The 21,075-nt window shown below is 44.9% G+C and overlaps 1 protein-coding gene, 1 long non-coding RNA gene and 1 pseudogene across 5 annotated transcripts in view; 1 reads left to right on the top strand and 2 right to left on the bottom strand.

Moving 5' to 3' along the window:
• Positions 1 to 8,585, bottom strand: part of FGF1 (fibroblast growth factor 1) — a 93,569-nt gene extending 84,984 nt beyond the window's left edge. For 2 of the 4 annotated variants that reach the window (XM_036099126.2, XM_036099127.2), the window contains exon 1: positions 8,153 to 8,583. The gene's annotated coding sequence lies outside the window, so the exon portion shown is untranslated. Of the gene's footprint in view, positions 1 to 8,152 lie in introns of all 4 variants that reach the window. The other 2 variants (XM_036099128.2, XM_036099123.2) reach the window with 2 other exon arrangements.
• LOC118550951 (uncharacterized) overlaps positions 1 to 21,075 on the top strand; it is a 360,365-nt gene that overhangs the window by 336,104 nt on the left and 3,186 nt on the right. The window contains exons 11-12 of the long non-coding RNA XR_013445824.1: positions 12,256 to 12,387; positions 16,120 to 16,295. This is a non-coding gene — a long non-coding RNA (uncharacterized LOC118550951). The remainder of the gene's footprint in view (positions 1 to 12,255; positions 12,388 to 16,119; positions 16,296 to 21,075) is intronic.
• On the bottom strand, positions 18,509 to 18,985 carry LOC118540098 (translationally-controlled tumor protein-like; annotated as a pseudogene).

The raw sequence follows: 21,075 nt of genomic DNA, 5'->3' as shown, positions 1-21,075 counted from the left end.
CTCTGCGTGCCCCCAGCTCTGACTCCAGCTGCAGGCCCAGGAATGCAGAGCTATTGGCCGGCCGGGAAGGGAGGCAGAGACAGCGACAGCGACTGTCCTGGGTGTTATTTTAGCGTGGTTTGTGTTGGGGCAAATGGCTGAGCCGAATGGACTACTGGCCTGTCTGAGCAGAATCCTGTTTATTTGGAAGTCTCAGTCGCCAGGGAAACAGCAGGTCGTGGCTCAGAGACGCTCCTCTGGAATCAGAAGGCTGCTGGATGAAAGAGTCCCTTTCTGTTCTGTCACCTGGCATCTCTACACAGGGTGTTGGTGTCTGTGTGTGGCAGAGTGTGTGTGTGTGTCTGTGCCATTCCTAGAGCCACGCCTTGCAAAGGGCATGTTGCAAAGCCACTCGAGGCAATGGCCATCCAGGCTAGGGCTGGAAGGGGCTGCAGAGTGAGCGTTTCTGTCATCCCTTACCCGTGGTCGAGCCTGTCACTGCTGAGCTAGGCAAACAAATCCTCAGGTGAGCCCAGCTCTAGGGGCGGGGATTTCGTTAAAGGACCTCGGGCATCATCTTTATGCCACTGGCCAGGACAGAGTGAGGAAGGGAGGAAGCCGCCTGGCTAGAAGGTAGGGAGTGAAGCTGGAAATTGGATTGAGAGGATATAGATCTGGAGGTATCTTTGAAGAGACTAAATGGAAACATGATTAATAGTTTCCTATAATGGATGAGAGTCCCTCCTCCTTAGGTAGGCATTTGAGCCTGGGAGGGGTGAGTGTGTGTGTGTGTGTATGTGTGTGTGTCTAAGCCTACCCACCGATGATTCAGAAAGACAGGTACAGGTGGACCTGTGAGAACTAGAAATAGGCTCTCTGTTCTCCACTTCCCCTTGGAAGGTGGGGGTGGAAGCCTGGTCTCCAAACACAGCGGGTAGCTTCTGATGCATTCTGAAGGTAGCATCCACAGAGCCATATTTGTGCCTTCTGAGGGGATGAGTCTCAGAGAAGCTCATCCCCTGGGACAGAGACCTAGAAGCACACACATCACTTAAGTCTAATAATGGGTGAGCCGCAGCTCTCCTGAAAGGGACTTGAAAACTACAGAAAAAGTCGTTTTCACCAAATTTTATTACCTGGAACCTCCATGAACTGCCATGTACACGTATTCAAAGGCACTCATAATTGGCTTTAAAACATAATAATCTTCCTGAGGATCTGAACATTGCCAAAGGGCCTTCTGAAGCACAGAGAGATAACAATGAGCAGCTGCTCATTAAGCATCCACAAGACACCAGATCCTCTACAGACCATGTAACAAAACCCATCTCTTCCCTCAAAGCTCCTAGACTACTTTTAAACAATTTCTGCAGTGGTTACAACCTGTATGCGGGCCTCCTAGCACTGCAGAGGGTGGGTCTGGGAGAAGAAGAACATGACAATTTGCAGGACCCACAGAAACCCTAGGAGAAGCCTGGTAGGTTTATCCACGGAAGTGTGGCTGTGGCCAGAGTCGTCCACACCTAAAATGTTGTGGCTGGTTCCGGAGGTGAGATTTTTCCTTCTGCATCCTAAGAGATTGACTCACTGGAGCCCTTGAGCAGTTGCTTGTAGAGAAAGTGGTTCTAAACCTCTTCTAAGAGGTGTAGCAGGGTGATAAAGGTAGATGTAGTATTGCTGTGCTTTTACTTATTCTATGCTCCGTGCCTCTGAAAATCAGATGTCCCTGGTTAATTTCACCAACATGACAGCAGAACCAGAGCATGACAGAATCAGCAGAATTCAAAATGCCCCCCAATAAATATTCTTCCTCTCCAGGCATAACCTACAAGCGATGGCTTCTTTTGCCTTGAATCTTGAGGCTGATAGTCAGTATTTGCTTTAAAAACTTCCCCTTCGTTCGTCCTGTTTACATAAATGACGCAGTTATTTGAAACACACCAGACACACTGCATTTTCTTTCTAATTTCATTTGACCTTGTTGGGACACGACAAATCCTAATCAGCTGACAGGAGAAATCAGATGCTGCGTTATTATACTCTCTCCCCTAGCAAAGTATTTCCTTCTGTTTATGCCAAATCATGCAATTAAATGAAGGGCATGCTGGCCTCATGGTGAACCAACTGCCAGGATGTTGGGGGAGCGATTTGACAAACAGAGCAGAGAGAAATGCAGCAGACATTCACAGGAAATTGTATGAGTTGCCCAAGGAGACCCGAAAGCCACAAACATCATCAGAGCCGCAGGACAGAAACAGGGCCCAGTGGTTCTCAAGCAGGCGGTAGCCTGATCCCATCATAATCCAAGAGCAGGAGCTCAGCCCATGGTCAGCCTGTCTCTCCAGCGACTCCAGGAGCCCGTGCTTGGAAAGGACTCTAACCCACGTGGGCTTCCTCTCTCTGATATTGATCACCCATCACCTATTCTGTTTTATGTTTTCCTCGATCTCAGTTTTTCAATTTTTATTTTAAAATATTTTATCTTTACATAAAAGTAATGCTTCACACACATGACCAAAATGCATGACATACAGTAGGCTATAAAATGACCCTCACTAATCTCCTCTCCCCAGAGGGGAAACTGGGGAGTTTTCCTGGAAACTTTGGGGAGAAATGGTTTCATCCATCTGAATGTGTATATGCTCAAAAACAATTTACTAGGTCCAGTGTCCTGCATTATTGTTTGGTTTTCCCTTAATAATAGATCTTTGCACATTTGTCTAGTCCATCCAAGCACCATTTTCCTGGGTTATTGGAATATCCTCCTAGTTGATTTTCCTGCTTCTACCCTAACCCTCTATAGTTCATTCCAGAGGGATCCTGCTGAAAGGTAAATCAGATCATGTCCGTGTTTGTTCAAAACTGTCTGTTGCCTTTGACTTGTTCTAAGAACAAAAGCTAAGCTAGCTCCCTCCACCTGCTTCCCTAATTCCACCTGCTATAAACTCCTTGCTCACTGTGTTCCAGTCATACTACTCATCTAGGCCAAATACAGTCCTGCCTCAGGACCTTTGCATCTGCTATTCCCTCTACCTAAAATGTACACATTTATTTTCTGCCCCTCTTTGCACAGCCAGCTATAGCTTATCATTCTTATCTCATTTCAGATTGCCTCTTCCCTGACCACTGGCTCTAAATCAGCCCCCATCACTGTCCTTCATATCCCCCTGCTTTCTTTTCCTTCATAGACCATACTGCCATCAGAACATTGTCATATTCAGTTATTTGCTTACTTGTTTCCTGTCTCCCCTACCACACACATTGGAAAGTCAACTCCATGAGGAAAGCAGGGATTTCATCTGTCTTTTCACCATTACATCCCTAGATGTATCTAGAACCAGTGGTTCTCAAACATGGATGTGCATCAGAATCACCTGGAGGGTTTATTAAGACACAGATTGCTGGGCCCTGACTCCAAAGCTTCTAATTCAGGAGGTCTGGGGTGGACCTAGAAATTTGCACATCTAACAAGTACCCAGGTGATGGTGAAACTGCTGGTCTGGGGACCACACTTTGAGAAGCCCAGTCTAGACCATGCCTGGCATGCATCGGGTGTTGCGTATATATTTAGTACATGAATATATGAGTCTACACACACACACACACACACACACACACACAAACACAAGGGTCTGCCACCTTCTTTGTCATGGCAGTTTCATTTCCACTTGATCATTCATTTATATTGAGGACCGTAAGCCTCCTCAAATTCTTTGTGACAGAAGGCCCCAAGTTTTGTCAGCTAAAATGATTTAGCTCCACTGATCTGTCAGCAGATGAATAAAAACGTCAAGTTTTCTAGGCCCAGGGAGAGCCCGTGAGAGTTACCTCTTGTTCTCTGCCTCAGTAAGCCGTCAAACCAAAAGGTGGTACAACTCTCACTAGACATGTGACAAAGAACTTTCCCAGAAGTAATCGCTCAGGCCTCCCCTGTAATTGTTTAATAATTGTCCTCTTGGCTTGGATTCAGCTTCGTGCACTGGAATATACATGCATAGTCTACCTGGACCCCAGGTTATGAAATGTAGAGTTCAGTGGTTTTTTCTGTGAGTCACAAAACCCCTGAGAATGTGACAAGATCTATAACCCTTTCCCCCCCAAAAATGAACAGACACACACACACACACACACACACACACACTCACATTTTTTTATATTCCTGCAAGTTACAAGATACCCCAAGTCCATCGTAACCCCAAATTTAAAACTCCTGATTTAATAACTGTCTATCTGTTTGGCAAAACAAACAAAAACAACCTGGATCCTCAGTTGAGTATTTAAACGTAAGAAGACAAACCTTAGAGGAAAACATTAGTTAAGTTCTATAAGATTTATAATCTTAGAATGGAGAATGCTTTTTGAAGCCTGACTTGAAACCCAGAAATGAAAACAGAATAGTGAGATCGATTCCATAAAATTCTAAATAATCCACACGGGAAAGAGGGCGTCAGAACTCCTCCTCGTGTAGTCTCTGTGGAGAAATCAAAGGATCCAGTCTTTTCCATCTGTATCCCTGCCCCTGAGATTGTCATGGCCGAGCTCTGCGGGAGAAGACCCGAGCTGATCAGAGCCCACGGGTGAGACCATATCCTTCAGGGAAGCCCTGTCACTGGGTTCATTATTTCATTAACCATGGTTTGGGTTTTGAAACAAGTTTGAGATAGAATTCACATGCCATACAGTTCACCCATTTAAAGTAAACAGTCAAATGGTTTCAGTGTATTCACATGGTTGTGCAACCATCACCACTAATTTTAGAACATTTTTGTCATCCCGTAGAAGCAACCCCATACACAGTAGCAATCACTCCCCATGCCCCCCTCCTGCCAGGCCTAGGCAACCACTCGTCTGCTTTCTGTCTGAAATGGTGTCATACAGTATGGGCTTTTTTCCCTTAAAAAACATAATGTCTTCAAGGTTCCTCGGTGTTATAGAGGAACTTCATTCCTAGTTCTTGTTGAGTAATATCTCATTGTCCAGAGATGCCACATCTTATGTACCCATTCTCCAGCCTGTGGCCGTGTGGCTTGTTTCACTGTTTGGGCTATGACAAATAATGCTGCTATGAACGTTTGTGTACAGATCTGTGTAGTTTTTGTGCGAACGTATAGTTTCATTTCTGTTGGGTCTAACAGTGCTTTTTCTCTTAAAGACTTAGCCAAAGAATTTTACTTATCTTATATGATTCTTTTGTCTTTAACTGTTTTCTGCAATAAACTTGAGAAGTGAGCAGGCTTGGACCCTGAGACCTCAGAGCTCTGCTAGCCCCAGTCTGGGCTCTGTGTAACCTCCGTGTAACCCGGGACCAGACTCAGTCTCACCGTGCCTCAGTTGTGAGAACGCTCTCACTCTGACCCTCCCATGGGAACTTGGGAGGATTAATGAAATCAGTCAAGGAGGCTCTGCTCTTGAGAAGATGCTAACCCATATGAATAGGTCAGTGGGCATCAAGAAAACCACATACCCTCAAAGCAAGCGCCTCACAGGCCCCACAGGTGACAGCATCAGACAAGAGGCCAGTGGCTGGACGCTCGAGGCACAGGCAGTACAAAAAATACCATTTTCTCAAGATTTTGGTTTCCTTCGAGATCAGAATTTGGTTGCTTTCCAAATCCTGCAAGCTACCCTCCAAAGGTAGAAATGTCAGGGCCATCTATGTAATGATGGGCAGCCAGAACGGCAAGCTTAAATTCTAAAGCCCACTTGCCAGCTCACATTTCCTGAACGACTGCTCTACCTTCATTTAATAGAAAAGATACCTCACTCTCTACAGAGCCCCAGAGGTATCTTGTTTGGGGAAATCCATGTGCCCCTGACTTTCTTTTTGGTTTTGGGGTGGGTGAGTGTCTCCTCAGCCCTGGGTACAGTCTAATAAGGACCCCCCTATAAAGGCACTGGGAGCCCCACTGACAGAGGATGGGTCCAAAATATCCAAGCTGACTCATGCCCTTTGGCCAGTCACCGGTGTTCCTTGGTCTTTAAAATCAGTCAGCCGGAAGCTCCCCTGATAAGCATGTCAGTGACAAGTTTAATAGGAAATGAGATGGGTTCCAACTCCCATGTCACCGCTTACTAGCTGTATGATATGGGACAAGTAGCTCAGTTCTCTGAGACTCAGTTTCCCCATATGTTAAATGGGGATAATGACAATACTTGTAGGATCATGGGGAGAGTTTCCTGAGATGATGCCCATGAGGGCAACACACAGTTCAAGCTCAATCTATGTCTACTATAGTTATCATATTACTTTTAAAATAAAAATATAGGATTTCAAGTTACCAAGCCATCCTCTCTCAGGTATTTGGGGATGCTGGATTTCTATTGGTCACTTAATTGGGCACCTGCTAGGTATCAGACACCACAGAGAGAGCTAGAGATGAAATCTAATTCCCCCCAGGAATGTAAAATTCAAGCTGGGAGAGAAAGTAAGATACAGTAAGCCTTACTGGTGACTGTCATTGCTGTCCAGATTCAGGGTGGGAGACAGCAGAAAGCCTGGATGGGCCTGGGCAGGCCTCAGAGGGGAGGCAGCCCTGAGGCTGGCCCTTGAAAGACAAGATGGGTTCACATCAGTGGAGCAGAGGGAGACCCAAGTGGGCAGGGGTGGGTGAGGGGGAAGGGGAGATCTGTGTGCGCACAGGCAGGTTGGGGCCCTGGGTGGGTCTCGGCGTGGTGAGTTATCTGGGGACTGAGCCAGAGACAAGCCTTCTGGTGGCTTTTCCACGGTCTGGGGTCTCTAGGAATGAGATGCCATGGGGTCTTTTAGTCACTTCTAATAATTATCCTTATTATGAGACTTGCTGTCACTAATTTTGTGGACTGTAAGAGAGAGGAGGAGGAGTTATGTTGGAGGAACTTGAACTCTTAATCCAGATCATCACAAAAAGAGCAACACGGAGTGGCCCGCGTTGACCATGGCCGCCCTGTATCCAGCCCCCTCTCCTAGGACTAGCACGCTGGTTATCTCTGGGGACCCAGCCCTTCATTGCGTTCAGTCCATGCGGTTTTGGGTGGGGATGACTACACCCCCGTGGCAGGGATGGGCACGGTGCCCACATTGGTTCAGAGAGATGTGACTCTGAGACTCTAGACTCTTGGGAATGGGAAGTGGCTGTTCTTCTAGGGTGGCTGGGCCAGGAGGGTGTCAGCCTGGAGCCGCTGGTCGCCATTTCACCACTGCCGTCGGCGAGTCTTCCTGGGATAGAATGACCCAGGGCTGCAGAGCTGAGAAGTGGAGTCAGGATGCCATCATCTGGGCACCTGGATCCCGCCATACCAAAGCCTTTTCACTTACATGAGGAAACAAATTTCCTCATTTTGGCCCAAGTCTCTTCAAACTGGTTTCCAGTCTACTGTCACTAAAAGCATCCTGATTCATTGGAGTAGTTACCTTGCTCCCACCTACATTTTGTTGACTTCTTCTTAGCATAGATATTTGTGGTCCATAGTCAAGGGGGTTCTGTAACAGGTTAGTGTTAGGCATGTGCACGTGATGGTGACATCTGCACACATCCCCATTCGGGCACAGGTACCTTCATGTGCTTGGGAGGGGAAACCAAGACTCTGCGAGATTTGTCTTCTTTGTCCTGTGACTCTGCCTACGAGCAATTCTCCCCAACCCTCCATTTTATTCCTCTTGTTCTCAGCCAAAGAAACAAGGCTCTGTTAAGTATATTTTGCAGGGTTCTAAGAAGCCAGGATGAGGTGTGGAAGGCGTGAGGGGGGAGGAAGCTCTGCACATCCCGTATGTGTTTTTTCCCTTTTGCCCAATAATAAGGAATGAGCTGACGTCTTTTTATTTCCTATGTCATGCAGGGCTTTTTAAAACTAAGCATTAATTCTACTGTAATGGGATTTGTCTAATGATTTCTTGGAAAACATCTTCTTGGATCTCAGCAAAGATAATTCACTTGGTGGGAATCATTTCCTGCTTCCCCGCTAAGAACTAGACCTAGCCAGTTCTTTCTGGGAGCAAATTGGCCTTAAATGAGAGAAGAGAGGACAGGTATTTGAAGCTAGCCTCCTTCACGGAGACTACAGCCTGCCACAGTCCCAGATCAGGGAGGAGAAGAGGCAGAAGCAGGGCAGGGGAGAGCATTCGTGCAGGACAGGAGCATGAAGCCAAGCATAACATCTGCAGTACTGAGCCCCTCGGGGAAAGGAATGCACTCACCTCTTTGCTTTGGCTCTGAGGCACTTTCTTTCCGGGGTGGGGGTGGCGGGCGAGGCCTCAGCAGGCTACCCAGTCCACGCGGAGCTAGCCGGAGCTAGCAGGCAGGCCGCTGTGGGAGGGAGTTCCCATTCTCCATCAGAAGGGAGTGTCCTTCCCCAAAAGGAGGCGAGGCCCTCATTCCCCTGGAGTCAGGCTGTTCGTTCGACTGGCTCACTCATCCTCTTTCCTGCTCCCTCTCCCATGTGAATGGAGCTCAAGGGAGTCCTAAGAGGAGGGCTGAGTGCAAAGCACACACCACACCCGCCCTGATACAGGTTGTTCTCCCAGCCCCAAAAGCCCGAAGACAGAGGCAGCAGAGTGTGCGGGGAGGCCACCCCCCACCCCGGGCCTCCAGCAGGGCGGCTGATGCTGGTGTACCCACGGAAAGCCCAAGGACAAGCACTTGCGTATTTATTTCTCCCCTCTCATGTGATCTTATTTTTGGACGGGACACAAAAGCTATTTGGAGGCTGGATAGCTGCCAGGTGAGAGGACCGGTGTCTTATCCAAGTTGTCTCCATGCCTCTCGCTGAGCTAGTCCCTGTTACCTTGCCCTGTATAAGGCGGAACTCTGGGGGCCTTGCTCTGGACCTGACTTTTCATATATCCCAGCAATTAGTCCCAATTACTAATTTTAGGTCAGCTAGTTCTGCAACCCCCCCCCCCCCCGCCCACCGTGAGGTTTCACAGAGGATACATATAATGAGCAATGCCATTACTTTTCTGTCTGAGGCCGGTGGACCTGTCATACGGTCAACATAGATCTGGCCGTCACATACACACTGTCTTAGACATCAAGACCGTCTTCTCAGTACCGGCTGGGACCTTCAGGCCTGGGAGGCAGTCAGGAGCAACGTGCAGGAACAGAGCCGGCCTGCAGCATGGAAGCGCCCGGATTCCCCGCTCCCCCAGCCCTGCTATTTCTGCTTCTAACTCCTAGGCTTATGGAACTTAAAACCTTTTAATGGCTTGGGTTTTCACCTCCGATTTTTCCTCTTCAGACATGAATGGAAAGTTCTGAAACACTCATGGCTGACAAATGCTGTATCATCATCTTCACCATCATCACTGTTAACTTATTAAGCTCTTGCTACATGCCATTCCTATGCCGAGCCCTCTCCCTGCGCTGGCTCATCTCTCCTGCTGGCAGCCCTCTGTGGAAGGGACTGTGGTTCCGATGGACAGCCCGAGAAGCAGGGGCTGGAAAGGTGGGCTTGCCCAGGAGAGATCCGAGCCCTCCTCATCTGTCTGATTCCAGAGCAGGAGTGTTTGGCCCCTTTGCTTACTGTCTGCTGAGCTATAAATTACTGAGATTTCACTCTTGTTTTCATTTCCTAAGAGGAAAATAAAAAATCCTCACAGTTGATTCAGACGCATGACTTCACCCCTCAGTTTCTTTCCTAAACCCAGTTCTTGAAGCAGAGAGAGAAAGAGGTTTTCATCTGTTTACAGTCCCAGACCCTGATTCTAGATACAGGAGGGAGAATCTCTAGCCTCCATTCTCCTGGGAGCCGGTCTCCTATGGCTAATTCACAGTGCAAACACATGCACACCAGACAGGACTGGGTTGGGCCGCCCCTGCCGGGCTCCCTACTGCATCTAGGTGGAATTGGCCTTTTCTCTCCGGAAAAGGAGAGTGCCAGTGACAGGGTCCATCAGCTTGTCCAACACTGACCCCTTCGGGCCACTATGCTGCGTTACTCCCAGGATGGTGGTCAAAACTTCAGAAGGGGCAAGGATTATTTTTAGAGAATTGGCTTCCATTTTCTCAGTTTCTCTAGGCACCGTTTCCTCAAACTGATTTGCCTGAGAAAGTGTCTGTGTTGGTAATAATCCTTCCCCTACTGGAAAGCATACCCCTCACTCCACAAATCTTACTAAGGGGCAGTTGCTCCAAATATAAGTATCTCCAGGTCCACGTTCCCCAAACTGGAAACTTCCTTTACTAATTTAATTCAGCTACCTTTCATGATTAATTAAGGCATTTTTTTGTATTTAACAAAACTCTCTTCTATTCCTTGATTTTAAAAGAAAGCACTGTGAAGGCAAATCATAGGGAATATTAGAAATAATAAGAGATTAAGAGGTATATTTAAAGAATGATGGCACAGCTTAATTTTTCATTCCCAATATTTACATTGTGCTGGAAGTTATTATCTTGAAGCCAAATGAACCTAATGATGAACATGTAACGTATCAACTTTAAAATGTAGGTATAGGTAACATTTTTCAGAATTGTTTCAGAAGGCACAGAACACAGATGGTTGAAGATCATTGTACCCTGAGCTAGCCATGGCTGACTGATAACAAATTGTTGTCCATCCGTCCAACAGAATTGAGCACCTACTGCATGTCAGGCATTGTTTCCAGCACTAGATGGAAACATCATGAGCAAAAACCGACATGTTACATGCCAGATTCTTACTTGTGGCTACCTCTGGGGAGCTGAGTGAGGCAAAGTGCTTAATTTAATAATTACCCAAATAACCCTAAAATTCAACTTTGGTAAGTACTACTAAGGAGGGGCATTTGGTGAGTAGAGAATGTAGAATGGAGACTGACAAAAAATAATGAGGATGGACCCATTTCATGAAGGAAATGGCAGGGAAGGTGGCCCTAGGGAAATGACGTCTGAACCAAGAACGTAGATTCTCTATGAAAGGACTCTGAGAACCCAAGAAGAAGGGCCCTGGTAGTATGGCAGCATCGGAAGAAGGAGGATCAACCTCTATAGAGTAGGTTGTTTTGAGAAAGGGCCTTTGCCTTTACACAAGTACAACCCATGTTATAAATCCGTGGTTCTCAACTGGGAGTGATTTATTTCCCAGGGGACATTTGGCAATTTCTGCAGATAGAGTTGGTTGCTGCAACTGGGGTGGTGCTAGTGGCTTCTAGAGGGTAGAGACCAGGGTTGCTGCTAAACATTCTACAATATATAAGACAGCAGCCCCCACGACAAAATGTAGCCTCCAAAGTCAGTAGTGCTGAGGTTGAGAAATTCTGTTATAGATGAGGGCAGGGCAGGCCCGACACCCGTCTGCAGTGGATGTGGATTGATTTGTTCATTCATTCAACAAATACTTAGTGAGTGCTCACTATGCTTGAGACCCTACTCTGGGTTTATCTGAGGCATACCCTTAACCAAAATTGTCACCTCAAACGGCCAGCCTGGTTGTGCTCCTGTGACCCAGCCTAAAATTGTCACCATCCACATAGTGGCAAAATTGGTCTTACTGTCTGTAGAAAGAAGAGATAACAAGGTATGGACATTATCAGTAAGATGGTCACTGAGGCATTGTAACAGTGGAAACAACCTAAATATCCGTCAGTAGGGGAATGGTTACATAATTCTAGCACAGCCATATATTTGCGGTCCAATCAAAAGGAAAGAAACAAAAGATGACACAGAAAATAACCATGAAGATATTATTAACTGGGAAAAAATTTTGGAATAGTGGGTAGAGTATGATTGATGTGATTTATGTTTTTAAATTGGTTTATGCGTGTGTTTGCATGTGCATGCAAGGACTGGAGAAATTGTCACCAAATTCTAATAATGGCTATCTCTAGGAAGTGGAAAAATAACCCTGGAACGTGTTCAGTGAGAATAGCCCTCTACCTGATTTCCTCCTTTCACATCAGTTAGATTCTCTCCAGTTTATCATCTCCAATACCAGCAATATTCAACCAGTCACCAACTTGTGGAGATCCTTCAACTTCCAGGACAGTATCCACTCCTTATTGTTAAATCCAAAGCCCTTCCAAACATGTTTCCAGCCAGTCTACTTAGGGCTCTTCTTGGGAGCTGCTGTCCCTTACCAGCCTTGTTCCCACCCCCACCTCCCTGGAGCTTCAGCCATAGTGGATTCCTGGGAATTCATCAGGCCATACTCTTTCAAGATAGGCTCACCTCTGTGCCTGAAGAACAGTCCTCCATTTTTTATGCCTGTATTAGTCAGGATAGACTAGGTTATACTGTGGTTATAATTAATCCCCAAATGTCAGTGACTTAAAATAACAAAGGTTTATTTCTCATTAATGAACATCAACTTGTCCCTTTTCAGGTTGGCTGGGGAACTCTGCTCCATATCATCCTTAATCAAGGACCCAGAGCTCAAGGAGGCCAAGGAACTCCAGAACTCTGCTGTCAGGAAGGAAAAAGGAGATACCTTTACTAATACACTAGCACCTAGAAGGTACTTCTGTTCACATTTCATTGGCCAAAACAAGTCCTATGGCCACACCTAACATAAAATGAAACGGAGAATTTCAATCCTATTATTTTCTTGGAAGGTAGAGAGTAATAAATATTTGAGGAACCCGAATTCTGTAATTGTTGGGTGCAATATTCTATATATGTCCATTAAGTCATTTGCTAATCATGTTCAAATAATCTGTATCCTTACTCATTTATCTGCTCACTTCATCCTGTGGTTTTATCAATCTTAGCTTCATATTTTAAAAAAATTATTTGCGTATTTGAGAGAGAGAGAGAGCAAGCAGGGGAGAGGGGTAGAGTGAGAGGGAGAGAGAGAATCTCAAGCAGACTCCCTGCTGAGCACAGAGCCCAATGCAGGGCTCGATCTCATGACCCTGAGGTCATGACCTGCACCAAAAAAGAGTCAGGCGCTTAACTGATTGAGCCACCCAGGGGCTCCTTGGCTTCATATTTTTAAAGCTACATTATAAGACGTGTACAAGTTTTATAATCACTGTGTCTTCCTTGTGAATTGAATTTTTTATTATTATGATGTATCTTTTTTTAGCTGTAGTAATGATTTTTGCCTTAAAATATAATTTGATATTAACATATACTATTAATATTAATATAATTTTGGTTAATATTTACATATTTTCCACCCTTTTAACATTTTTTAAATTAATGTTTAAGATGTGTTTCTAGTTAGTATGTAGATTTTTTTATCCAGTTCAATACTCTTTCACTTTGAATTGAAGTATTTTGTCCATTGACATTTAATGTAATTACCGATATATTTGGATTTAAATCTGCCGTCTTATTGTTTTTATTTGTCCCACATGTCCTACATTCTTTTTGTCCTCCTCTCTTTCTTGTTTTGGTGTGGTCAAATATTCTATATTTCTATTACCTTGGAAGTTATATACGTCTTTTACTACTCTTTTAGAGGTTATTCTAGATAACAATATGTGTCATTGACTTATCAAAGTCTAATGTTAATTGGTATTTTTATCTTCTTCCACAGTAATACAAGGATCTCAGGCCATTTTAATTTCATTTACCCCTCCCTTCTGATTTATATGTACTTGTTATACATTTAAAAAGTTTAAATCCCCAGTGGACATTGTTATGTTATTTTGTATAGTCTAATTCATTTGGATTCTTCAAATTAGCTTTTGCATCATTCTTCATTTCTTCTTATATATATAACCTGTCCTTTAAAATCATTTTCTGCTTAAAGAACACTGCTGGTGAAAAATCCTGAAAATGTCTTAATTTCACTTTTATTATCACAGGCTGCGTTCACTGGGTATGGAATGCTAGGTTTTCTCTCAACACTTTAAAGATATTTAAATTCTACTAATTTCTAGCAACTGTTGTTTCTGTCAAGAAGTAAGCTAATGGTCTATTCTTTTTTTTTTTTTTTCAAGTAATGTTAGCTGCTTTTAACATTTTTTTTTCTCATTGTCTTTGGTTTTCATCAATTTAATGTGATGTACCTAGGTGTGGCTTTCTTTCTATTTATCCTGCTTGGGGTTCCCTGGGATTCTGGAGTCTGTGGCTTAATATTTTTAGTCAATTTTGGCAATTTCTCACTATTTTTCTCTTCAAATATTGCTGCTGCCTTATTGTTTCTCTCTTCTTGTGGAACTTCAGTCTTCACTTTTATCTTCCATATCTCATTCTCTCACAGCATTTTCCACTTTTTGTCCCTTCATGTCTCCTCCTGATGTTTCCTTCTACTCTACTGCCCAGTTCATCAATTCTCCCTTTAACCATGTCTAGTCAGCTGTTAAACTCATCTACCAAGCTCTTTACTTTTGTTATTATATTTTTCAATTCTACATTTCTGTTTGGTTATTTTTCAAATCATCATTGTCTTTTTTTTTTTTTTTAAGTTTCTAGTTCTCTGCCAGAATTTTTAATCTTTTATCACCTTTGCTTAGTCTCTGCCTAATAACACTAGTAACTGCAGTTTTCTGAGATTGTTTCTATTGTAGTTGTTTCCACTGGATCTCATTCATATCGTCTTCTTTCCTTATGTGCCTGGATATTTTCATGAGTGCAGCAATTGTGTGTGAAAAATTGTTTGTAGAAGTAACATGAGACCTTAATGTGTTCTATTCCTCCAGTAAGTATTTATATATGCTTCTGCTAGGCACTTGGGAATACTAGCAATCTAGGATCACCTTAATCCAATTTGAAGAATTAAGCTCATTGGTAGCTGAACTGAGACCCTGCAAAATGTGGTCTATTTCCTATTCATCCAGTTTTAAGGTGCATTCTATCAGGGCCCTCATGTAAAATGGGGGATTACAGGGTCCCCTCTCCTATGGTGGGCACTGGATTCCAACTTTTGTCCCCTTAGGATGCAAAACTGCCTCCACGCTGCTTAGCCTCTCAACTTCTTAGTTGTCTCTTCCAGAAGTAGCAAACATCATGAGGGGAAAAGACACCTCAGTTGTTGGGCTTGCCCGCCTAAAGTCCCATCTTTCCCCAGACCTTGGTTTAGCATCTCTTCATTATCTTTTTAACTCTTTGATGCCCTTCAGTTTGATTTTATTTTTATTTTGTCCAACCTTTGTAATTGTCCTTAGCAGGAGAGCAGGCCCCAATGATGTAGTCTGCTGTTACCAGATGGTAGAAAATAGAAACGGGGGAAGTGGGCCAGGTTTATGTGCATGCATAAACCTTATGTGAGTGCTGGGTGCTGGGGTTAACGAGAGAGCATGAGACTTTTTTTTTTTTAATTTTATTTATTTTTGACAGAGAGAGAGAGAGCACAAGCAGAGGAAGCAGCAGGTAGAGGCAGAGGGAGAAGCAGGCTCCCCGCTGAGCAGGGAGCCTGATGCGGGGCTCGATCCCAGGACCCTGAGATCATGACCTGAGCCGAAGGCAGATGCTTAACCATCTGAGCCACCCAGGCGCCCCAGCATGAGCCTTTTTTGACAAATGGAAATGAGAGTCTCATGTTACCAGATTTTTCCTTTTTTTTTTTTTTTTTTCAAAAGAAGCAGGAAATGCAGGCTTTTAAAATGTGAAATCACAATTTTCAATGGTGACTAAAAAAAAAATTTAACTATCAGGAAACCGAACAAGACACATTTGCAGTTCAAATCCAGTTTGAAATATCTGAACTATAGTATGTATTGATGGGAGAAGGGGGGTTAAATGTGGTTATCTTTCACTATTAACCTTAGCTTCCAGTAGTCCAGGCTGCCTTGAGTAAACCCGAGTCCCTCATACAAAAAAAAAAAAAAAAAATGAAATCAATTTATGTCTTTACTGAAATCTCTTAAAAATGCCAATGGGAGGGGCACCTGGGTGGCTCAGTCTGTTAAGCGGCTGCCTTTGGCTCAGGTCATGATCCCAGGGTCTTGGGATGGAGCCCTACATTGGGCTCCCTGCTGAATGAGGAGCCTGCTTCTCCTTCTTCCTCCACCTGCTGCTCCCCCTACTGTGCTCTCTCTCTATGTCAAATAAATAAATAAAATCTTTTTAAAAAAAATGCCAACAGGAGGATGGGTTCTATTCATAACACCAACAATATTTCTGGAAAATCTCCTCCCATCTCTCTCCCAAATTCTTCTTATGACAGCCCACCAGCTACTACAATCCCCCTTAACTTATCTCTTAAATTTGTGCTCCCCCCTCCCCCGGTTCATCCCATCTCTGGCTCTTAGCTCTCTTATCCTCCCTCTTACCTTCTGATCTATTCTGCTTTCCCTAGCAGGTAATTCCCTGCTTTTTCTTCAGTGGACTCATCAAACCATCCCCGCCCACAGCACCATGTGACTCAGAATCCCTTCCAGCATTTTCCTATATTCCACACAAGAAAGGCTCCAAAACCTAGCTGCCAAGACTAATCCTCCTTCACAGGAAGTGGGGGTGGGGAGACATGACGCTGTAAGTACTCTAAAATCTGTATTTTTTTTTTCCTGTCCCATCAGCTATGCCATCTGGGATGGGGTAAAGCCAGGACGCGATGTCATTTGCAAAGGAAGCAGAGCCAATTTCCAGGATGCTTTGGCACCAAGTTGGGTTTTCTGATGGCTGCCATTTCCTTGTCATTTACCTTCTATTGAAAGGACAGTGCCCCCTCCCAAACCACCACCCATCTTGCAAATGAGGAGGGAGAAGCCAGAAGGAAGAAAAATCAAATGTGGACTTTTCCTGATTTGTCTAATAATAGAAAGCTGGCAAAGCATGTCACAGAATAGAAAGTATTTGATAAAAATAGCATCTGTTAAGCCTGGGACTCAAGCTGGAGATGCATGGAAATGAAATTTATTCCTTCTTGAGGGTTCCTCTGCTAGTATAACAATTCTGTCTCCCTCAGTGATGAGAGAGGTTTAAAATGCTACTTTCTGTGACCAAAATGCCTCTCTTTCCCAGGGTTGAAGGTGGAGGAGGTGCTGGCTGAATTAAGGAAAGCACTAGACTGAGAGGCTCCCTCTGGCCAGTCGGGTGTAGCTCTACCATCCTCACACCCATCCTTGACTTTGAGACATGGTGTCAGGGACCACCTCTTACACCAGCTTGTGAGATGGGGCATCTGGGAGAAGGTTTTCTGGACAAGCCAGTGTCACTGACTCACAGGAGCCTAATTGATCATCATAACTGTGTAGTATTATTACTCTCCCAGAGGGAGGTCTCTGGCCAGGCGGCCCTCAGTAAAAGGGCAAACAACAACAACAACAAAAACCCCAGAAGCTGATGTCCTCTCCTTCACAAAGCAGCTCCTCAAGGTGTCTGGGGCTTTCAGATTTTCCTCCTCCTACCAAGGATCCCCAGGGGTGTCCCCTTAGCTCAGGACAGGAACCCCAGATTGGGCCTTTCTCAAAGCACGTCCTAGAGCCTGGTGAACTCTCCTCCTCATGACTGTCATCTGTGTTGCCCGCTCTTCCGGGTCCCAGCCGCTCGATGTCCTGCTTAAGACTGATAGTCTTTTACTGAAAAGCAAAACTGAGCCAAACTAACAGCAGACAATAACAAGTGATCAAGTGGCCCCTGTTAAATGACCTGGGTATTTAATGTTTTTTTTTTAAAAAATTGTGATGGGGTGCTTGGCTGGCTCAGTTGGTGGAGCGTGTGACTCTCGATGTTGGGGTTGTGAGTTTGAGCCCTACATTGGGTGTAGAGATTAAAAATAAAATCTTTTTGGGGCGCCTGGGTGGCTCAGTCGTTAAGCGCCTGCCTTCGGCTCAGGTCATGATCCCAGAGTCCTGGGATCGAGCCCCGCATCGGGCTCCCTGTTCAGCGGGAAGCCTGCTTCTCCCTCTCCCACTCCCCCTGCTTGTGTTCCCTCTCTCACTGTGTCTCTCTCTGTCAAATAAATAAATAAAAAATCTTTAAAAAAATAAAAATAAAAATAAAATCTTTTTAAAAAAGTTAAAATATAGGGGCACCTGGGTAGCTCAGTTGGTTAAGTGTCCGACTCTTGATTTCAGCTCAGGTCTTGCTCTCTGAGTCATGAGTTCAGGCCCCACGTTGGGCTCCACGCTGGCGTATAGCCTACTTTAAATAAAGAAAAAAAGGGGAGCACCTGGGTGGCTCAGTCGGTTGGGCTTCTGACTCTTGATTTCAGCTCAAGTCATGATCTCAGGGTTGTGAAATCAAGCCCCACGTGGGGCCCTGTGATGAGCGTGGAGCCTGCTTGGGATTTTCTCTCTCTCCCTCTCCCTCTGCCCCTCCCCCCTCACACTCTCATGCTCTGTGTCTCTGAAAAAGTAAAAGGCGGGGGGGACCAAAAAAAAGGTAAAAAATTAAAAACTAAAAATCGTGATAAAGTACATATGACATAAAATTTACCATTTTAACCATTTTCAAGTGCACAGTTCAGTGGCATTGAGTACCTTCCCGTTCTCGTGCAACCATCACCACCCTCTAGCTCCAGAACTCTTTTCATCTTTTTTTAAAGGTTAAATGATTTTATTTTCAGACAACCTACATGACATTTTTTTTTCTTAAAAACAATGCCTCTCCTCCAAAGAAATCAAGGTCACAGTAAATGAAGACCTCACGAGGACATCACCCATTGGTCTGAGTCCTGGTGGTGTGGGCATGAATAGCAGCAGCAGTTACGACAGCAGGTGATAGATCTAAAGTAATAGCCAAACTTAGTCACATTTTTCCATTTCTAAACCATCCTTAAAGAAAGTCATATCGGGGGTCACATCATCCTCACAGTAGTCCAGCAGAGCAAGCACGCCGTCTGGATTTGTATTTCCATCAATAAAGAGCTGGTGGTTTTTGCAATTAGCAAGGATAGGCTTGCTTTGTTCTGCAACCCGGGTCTCTGTTCTTCAGGTTTGCCTTTGGTCGAGTTCATGTTGTCTGTGATGTACAGGCTTTCTTAACGTGAAGGTGGTTTCCTGCAAGTGACAGTCCATGAGGTACCAACACCAGTGACTGCTTTCAGTACCCTCACTCTCAGGGTCTTTAGTGGAGGCGTTGCCACAAACGAATAAGTCATCAGTGTTACCCTCTATCCCACTGACCATCTTCCTCTCTACCTCGGGGGGCAGCCCACCCTTGATCTCCTGGATCTTGATGTCTGAGGACTTATCATCATGGTTGATGATGTCACCGTACATGATCACAGTGGCAGGTGGAGAATGGAGACAGATGAGGATGGCTCTAGGTTAACAGGAGCCTGGAGCCTAGAGGGAGTGGTCCAGCTTGAGCACTGCTTCACTGGGGAGGGGAGCAGGCAACAGGCAGAAAAGCAGAGCTCTTTTTGTCTTGCAAAACAGAAACTCCGTGCCCTTAGACAACGGCTTCCCATTGCTCCCTCCCCTTGGCTCCTGGCAAACAAACACCATTCGGCTTTATGTCTCTATGATTTTGACTATTGTATGTACCCCATATGAGTGGAAACATACAGTATTTGTCCTTTTGTGACTGCCTGATTTCACTTAGGATAATGTCCTCAACTTTCATCCATGTTGTGACATGTGTCAACATTTCCTTCCTTGTTAAGGCTGAATACTATTTCATTGTAGGTATAAACCATATTTGGTTTATCCCCGGAGCCACTGAGGGACACTGGGTCGCCTCCGCCTTCTGGTTTTGTGAATAATGCTACAAGAAACATTAGGTGCTCTTTTCAAGATTGTTTTGACCTATTGGTGTTTCAACAGGACTCTTTAGGAAGAAAATTCAAATGGTGGGATATTTTAAGAACCCAGGAAAGCCAGTGAGAGCTATTTTAGGTGGAAACAGATTTCAGTGTCCCCTGCATCAAACCATGTCACCTGCATATGGGCCTGCCCCCAGAGGCACGTTCTAGCATCATGTATTTTGCATTTCCTCACTGAAAAGGATAAAAAGTTATGCCCAGTGGGTAGAAAGTATATAAACACTTAACTTCCCAAGCCAGTTGACCATGGGCGTTTTGACGGTGGTGATTAATCAGGCAGTGACATTGAGAGGTGACAGAATGATGTAGGAACAAACAGGCTTTGGCATTAAACCTGGCAAACATGTTTCCCCCACATGGACTCCACACGCCTTCCTGTCCTGACTCTTTAGGGTCCTTGTTGATTCCCATTTACCCCTCCCTGAGCTCTCCTGTGTCTTCAACTCTTAACTTCTCCCCATCAGCACTGCAACATGCTGAAGTCTTTAACAAAACAAAACTGCAAGGCAAAAGCACAACCCCTCTTCTGAGCCCCGTCTCCCTTCACCTCCCACCCTCTCTCTTGTCCCCCTGGAAACCTGTCTTCACCATCCGCTCTCACATTCCACTCAATTCACTCCTAGACCCACTGCACTCTGGCTTTGGCCCCTATGCTCTTCTTCTGGGTTCAGTTGTGACCTTGCTGGGCCTCCTGGTCTGAGCTCGTGATGGACCTGAGTCTCAACCTCCTATTCAAGACAGCAAGAGTGCTCATCCTGAGAAGTCCTGGCCTGTAGCTTCAGAGGCAGTCCCTAGAATACCGAGAGTACATATATATATTTTTTCTCCTATGAAGGTATATGGTAACCCAGGTAAGGTGTATGATCTACGGAACCATATCCTTACAGACTCAGAAACAAGAACAACATTTGCACAACATCTTTCAGACAGTGGAGCCTAGAGGTCAGGAGATCAACTCTATCATCAAACAGATCTGGAGAGACCCCCAGCTCAGCCAGTTGCTACCTGGGAGATCTTGGGCAAGTTACTTCAATGCTCTGTGCCTCCTCTCCTCACCTCAAAAATGGCCATCACAATAGCAGGCACCTCATGAGACTATTAGAAGAAGTGAGTAAGACAGCATGTGTCAGGTGCTGAGCACAGTGCATGGCTCATAGGAAGCATTTCTTAAGGAATAGCTCTCGTTACTACTTTTTATTGGTATAAGTTGACCGTATGATCTAAGTCCATCTTGATTATCACACCTATAAAATGTAAATGAACAAATGTGGTAAGACTAAGGGTTTGTTACAAAATTCTCTAGAAAAATCATTGGTTTCCTGAGTGATCAGGAATATTTAAGGGGCGCCTGGGTGGCTCAGTTGGTTAAGCGTCCAACTCTTGATCTCAGCTCAGATCTTGATCTCCGGGTCATGAGTTTGGGCCTCCTGCACTGGGCTCCACGTTGGGTGTGGAGCCTACTTAAAAAAAAAAAAAAAGGAAAGGAACATTTAAAAAGGACAACGTGAGAAACTACAGGGAGAAACATTGCAGAGGGGCTGGAGA

This window comes from Halichoerus grypus, chromosome 2 (assembly GCF_964656455.1).
Source record: "Halichoerus grypus chromosome 2, mHalGry1.hap1.1, whole genome shotgun sequence".
NCBI lineage: Eukaryota > Metazoa > Chordata > Mammalia > Carnivora > Phocidae > Halichoerus > Halichoerus grypus.
This window is presented reverse-complemented; position numbering and strand designations above follow the sequence as displayed.